This window comes from Cyclospora cayetanensis, unplaced genomic scaffold (genome assembly GCF_002999335.1).
Source record: "Cyclospora cayetanensis isolate NF1_C8 unplaced genomic scaffold, CcayRef3 CcayRef3_contig_88, whole genome shotgun sequence".
NCBI classification, from domain to species: Eukaryota; Apicomplexa; class Conoidasida; order Eucoccidiorida; family Eimeriidae; genus Cyclospora; species Cyclospora cayetanensis.
The window spans coordinates 54,750-61,064 of NW_020312761.1; positions in this window are offsets into that span (position 1 = coordinate 54,750).

Genomic DNA, 6,315 nt, shown 5'->3' on the forward strand with positions numbered 1-6,315 from the left:
CGTCGAGATGACTACCGCCAGCCCCCTGTCACGACGGGTCGGGGTGGGGGCAGGGTGGTAGTGTGGCCTCTTGGATTCTTTCGCTGCGAGTCTCTCCCTCTAAAGAAGGCAGATAAGCCTGCACGACAAAGCCCCCGCGCGGCGGCCAGCAGTCCCCCAGCAGCGCCCCCGAAATGCGTTACAGATCCAGAGAGAAGTCCGCATAGATCTGCCTCTTGACGTGCGTTACGTGAAGCCGCTTGTCACCAAGAAAGGCGTGCCCATGCATGCGTTCCGCGGTTGTGCGTGTCGCAGGCAGGAGGCAAGACAAAGACCTCGCCTGGAGGGAGGAGCCGCTGAAGAGAGGCTTTCAGAGCTCGTGCTTGGGCCGTCATTCAAGACGCTACTACGCCCACCACTGCCTGTCTTTCCTGTTTTTTTCCCAGCTTGGCCGTAGGGGGCAGACGGCCTTCGGGCCTCTTGAGGAACCACTCAAAAGGCGTGCCTCCTCTGAAGCCGGGTTCGTCACGAGGACGGCAAAAACCCAGACGATATGGCGTACAAGGGTTCAGAGGAAGCAACTCAGCACACACATTAGGGGTGCAGGGAGGCGGAAAGCGGAGGAAGAGGCCACACCGAGCTCCTGCGTGGGCCGCCAAGGCAAAACAAATGGGGAAAAATCAAAGAGCAAATGACGGCGGAGGCTAGAAACCGACATTCGCAGAAAGCCCCAGACATGTGGACTGCATGCACCCAGCCCCAAGGAACCGCGACCGGCTGCGTTTCCTCTCTGGAAGACTTTCTGAGAATATCGCCTCTGAATGACAGCACAATCGCAGTTTTATCGGGTTAGACGAATTCTCGTTGCGTGAAAACGAGCTAACGTACTTCTGTCTGTCCTGTTGCTGGTGGGGAGAGTGGGGACGATGTAGGGCACAGGATGCAACACAGAAAACCCCCATTCCCCGGGCGTTTCGATTATCGGAGGATCCAAACTACGTGACTTCGCGGCTGTGGTGTTTTGGGGGTGCGCGCTACAGTGGGAGCCTTCTGTTTCATTGTTCACCCATATAGAATAAGTCTGCTGTATGTGCGCTTCTGTGTATTGGAGAAGAGGGGGAAGTGCATCTAGGGGCTCCAGAACCGTGGTGGTGGCTGAGCATGAGGAAAATTAGGGTGTGAAGGCCAAGCATTTTAAAGCAGCACAGGGGAGGCTCAACGCGGTCTCAGCGCTTTGGACCCTGAGCGGGCTAGGCTACACTCTAACATTCTTAGCCAAACTATTTATATTAGCAAAGAATCTGCAAAGAACTGACTCATTGATTTGTCGGCTCACATAACGCTTTTTGGAGATTAACGTGGTACTGTTAGCTCGATAGTGTAAGACGAAATGTTTGGTGTCTTTGTGCTGCATGCTACGTGCAAATGGGTGTGAATGCGTTGGAGTGCTTTGAGGTTGCATCTATGCTCGTTCTAGCTGTCCCTTTCCCCTTATGTCGGGAACCCCGAGACACGTGGGCAGCGAAAGGCAAAAGGTCCTTCGGAATTTCTATCAAACTTGCAGACGGAATGGAGCTAAATGCCTTTGCCCGGAAACCGTAGATATAGCTTCGCAGTTGACAACACAGAATGATTGGCTTCAGTGTTTCCCCGTTCATCTACTGCCTGTCGATGCAATCGGATGCCAGGCTTATCTTTACCAGTTGTCCGAATCAATTAAGAAATCATTGGGTGAGAAATAATCAGATATGCTTTGTCAACACATTTTGAGAAGCGCCCCCTATCGATGGAACCAGGCGGTCACACAACGCCTGTTGGGGCGTAAGAGTCCAGCTCACAAGCCAATATGAAGGCATTAGGTCCACGGCTGCCAGAAAGGCATGACTTTCGATAAAATATTTATCGATGCGCCGGGGAGGCGATACCGACTAGCAAAGTATGCAGGCCGTAAATGGGGCAACAACTCAGAGATTTCATGAGCTATTTGGAGATATGTCTCGCCCTTTACCACAGCATGAATGCGTGCTCCTCGAGACACATGTATTGGAGGGAGAAGCTGTGCACTAGTGGCTCTGTTCATGCAGAGGGCGTTGCTTGCCTGCTTGGATTACTACAGTTCAAGCCTTCATACAAAACCTGAATCATCACTTTGTGCCAAAATTAGCTCAAGAGCACACTCTGGGAAGACCGAGAAAGTTGGAAAAGCTAGGGCAGAAAAAACAATATCAGTATATTGTTATTTCGCGATGTGTGAATCCTTGATTTGCGAAAGCCACAGCGTAGATTACCAGCCTATGAGTAATTGTCTTGGGTGCACCTAAAGTGTCACGCCAGATTGCCGCAGAACGGCCAACGATTTAGCAACTGAGCAACTGTCCGTGGGGCTTCCACGAATGGCGTACTCGAGGTTATGGGAGCAAATGAGCGCATGTTATATGTTGGCTTAAAGGGAAGAGCCAAGTTGGATTTGGAATCAATTGCTGTAGGGGTTGTGCCAACTAGCCTAAGCCTACAGTCTCCGCTGAACTTCGAAAAATCAGGCTCGCTCTCCCAAGCAGTCCCATACACCCCTCCCAACAACGCACCTGCTGGGGTCGTACAACTCGGAAGGGCAGAGGCATGCAAAATGCAAAACTTTTGAAACGGGACTGAATGCAGCGGAAGCAAGCTGAAGGAAGGGGACAATGAGGGCGGATCAGGGAGAAGGAAAGCCCCCACGAAAGTTGCGACCTCGCGAAGGAGGCTACAGAGGATAGAGCCGCAGTTGGGAACCCAAATCAAGTATGCATTTATGCAGCTGATAATGATATTCAAGACTCTCGAGCGCGACTTAACATGGGAAGTGGAGTGATTCTATTGGCCGAGGGCACGGCGCAAACGAGCACTTTGCCCCTTCACTAGGTAGGACAGCTCTCAGGACTCGGGCTTACTGACGGTCATCAGAACACAAGGATCAACACGGCTGTGGCAAATAAATGATACTTTGATTGGGAATAGGCTCTATCAACATCGTCTGTGACTTTTATGCTGCGTAATCTGAAGTATGCCATGGCTGACCCAGTGGAAGGCGCGCGTGCGGCCACACACTACTAGCTGTGGAGCAATAGCGTGTCAGTAAGTGCTACGAAGAAGCAACTCTTGGTCTTCCCGATAACACTGATCTCCTTTGTGCTGCTCGAGGTAGAGTTGTTTCACCAGTGTAGCGGGGCAGAGTCTCCCTGCGGGCAGCTAATTAGGCAGTGAAAGGAGACAATTCTGAGCGTGCGTACAGTTGCTATGCAACTGCGTCTTTATGAGGGAATTATGTTTAACGTTCAGGCGAGGGATAGAGTAGGCGAATATGCAGCAGTTCTCAGAAGTGCTCAACTTGACTAGCTGCCAGCAGGCTGGCCACCTGCTGATTGCGCACAAAACCGAATAGAGCTAGCTCCTGGCTGAGCCTCATATTATGTTCGAAGATATCGATGTCCTGGTCTACGTAGGAGCCTCTATCTACTCTGGGCCTGGACCTGGTGGTCCAGGGTCCTCAGGCACTATAATCAGCGAAGGGATCTAGAGAGCTGCTGGCTAGAGGGCGTGAATTTATGTTCGAATTTAAAGAGACAAACGCACAAAATTTCAATAAGCGGCAGCTGGTAGTGTCTTTCAAGCCTGAAAATTTGGCCTAGGTAGATCGGCAAACTTTAGGGGGTGTCCCAGAAGGGACTGGAAGAAGTTTGCTGCCAGAAGGCCGGAGCTATTTGCCATATTTTCATGAATCAATGCTCCATTTTCCAATAATTTCCCTACAAGTTGGAAAACCCTCAGAATGATCCAAATTGTCTTAAGAAGTTTCAAAACTTTCCGAGATTCATTTGCGAACTGTACCGCGCAGACAATTGACTCGCATGGAAGCGGAGGATTTATATGGGGCCGAACAATTGGTAAGTTCTAGGAGTACTGAGCGCTTAGGAGACACTACGTGAGGGTTTCTGGTGAGAAAGCGCAGGAAACGCCAGTCCCAATGGTTGACGGACGAACAGTTTTGGGCTTTGCTGCCTGCAGAAGGACTCGCGGCTCTATTTGATGAACAACGCTCTGCCGCCATAGACCTTATTCCCCGCTCCACTTGATATATGACTTTCTGCAGGTCATGCTTTGCCTTAGATTGCTTCTTTTATCTATAAGTATTGGTTTTCATCTGTGCAATTATTATTGCTGAGATGTTTTCTACACTTAGGTTTATTCTCAGGCTTTCTAAGATATGTTGTGCGTATATTCTTCATTACGCTTTTGCTGTGGCTCTGAAATCGTTTATGCTGCACGAGCTGCCCGCATATGCTACCAGAAATTGAGGCACGGAGTCACTTATGACGAAAGGTGTATTGGATTACGCATGCACTTTTAGTTTGGCCTTGTTTTCTCGTGAGCCGGGGACTCGCGCGTTTCAGCACACGGACGACAGCGAGTCATCGTGCCACCATAGTAGTCATGCAGGTTTGGTTCCACATTTGTTGTTGATGAATGTGTGCGTCATTCTTATCGTCGATTCTGCCTCTACTGACTGATGCATAGTAAATTTGGTTTCCTCATATGCACGGTTTTCGCGTTTCTGCCTGCTTGGAGAGTGGCGATAGTGCGGATAATCTTTTGCTGTCCTTTATGCAGTTGGTTGCGACACGGATCTACGGAAGAAGAGAGCGTGCATTTTAACGCGAAAGGGGGATATGCAATGGGCTATGCTATAATCAAGCATTTTTTGCCTAAATATTACTAGTGTAGTAATATTCAGACAAGAATTGACAAAGAGCTTACCAATGGATTTACCTGTTTGAACATCTTATTATAGCAAACAACTTTCAGCTAGATACAAGAGAGGCGCTCCGTTGCGTGCATCAGCGCTAGTTGTTGTGTGTAACTAGTCGGAAATGCTTGGAAAGCTTAGAGGGTGCAGCAACGTGTGAGCTAGCTGTCCCTATCCGCGCACGTCGGGAGCTGTGAAGGACACAGTCAGGGGAAGGCAAAATTCTTTTATGCCTAGAGCACTCATGAATTTTCTATTATGCATGTATTGAGTCGAGAATTAAGCGTCAGGAAACGTTAGATTGAGGGTTCCAGGCTGTGTACCCGTTGACCTATCTCCGAGGAGAGCAAGCTAGCTTCGGACTACACAAGCCTCCTAGAAATTCAATGAGTATTCTTCCAAAAGACTTCGCATCTTCCCCTGCTCTCGCGCCCCTCGAATTTTTAATGAGGAGAGGGCCGGCCAGGGTGCGTGTAGCTGCACAATCTAAAGTAACCCGAGCATTCACAGCTAGTTGCGAAAGCATCTTTGTACCCGCTCATAACAGTGCGTCCTCCTTTTGTATCGAGCTAACGGTGCTCTGCTCTATAGGACACACGAACAACCAGTACAAATAGTGAACCATTTACTATGAACTATGTCTCAGTAGTGCAGTCGAAAGTGTGCAAGTGAAGCTACTGGGCTTGGTCAGTACGCAGCGCCGGCATGTTTCCCCATACGAGGACGTTGCTTCAGGCCTCATCTGCTTCTTGTACTTTGGTCCCCCATTCTGAGTGCAAGCTCACTCCAAATGTCGGCGGCAATGGGCTCGAAAGCGCGTTCTGTGCCGACAACTACAGGAAATCAGGGCGCGTAGTGCTTCCCAAGAAGCTCGAAGGGTCGAGCTCCCTCGCCAAACGATAAATGGAGTTCTTAGAGGCATATTGGACGCTATGCCACAAAGAATCGAGGCGCACTGGCAGCCCTTCCTGCTGAAGCCGCTACAGCGTACCGAGAGCAAATTCGTTGAAAGCCTTCAGAGTGGTCACCTGCCGGCACTTTGGAAATTCTGTAGGTTGCTACGTGTATTGACTTGTTCCATCAACTACTAAACCCCCATCTAAACAGCCTAAAGCCTATACCCTAAGCCTATACATCCCAATCCCCAAGCCCTTGGGGGCCCCTGATACTTTTCCCCTGGACCTGCCCCCCCAATTGACACATCCTTGCACTCGAATGGCAAGCCCACAAAGCTTTCGGGGTTTCCGAGGCTACGGCTAAAGAGACAGCCACCCGCACCAGAAGAAGGCGTGGCATGCAGGGCCCTGGCACCTAGCCAGTTATACAGAGGCACTGCGAGTCAATATAAAGCTGTTTCTCAGCGTGAGCGCCGACTTATTACTACAAGGAGTGCGTAAGCCATGACAGCCTAAGCATCCCCGAACACTAAACTCTTGCCTTCCCAGCACCAGCAACAACCAAACGCCACATGTATCTGTGCATGCACAGAAAGTACCTTTACGGGGCGCCTTGGGAGCCCAGAAGTACATGTGTAGGGGCCTCCTCTCCTTTGC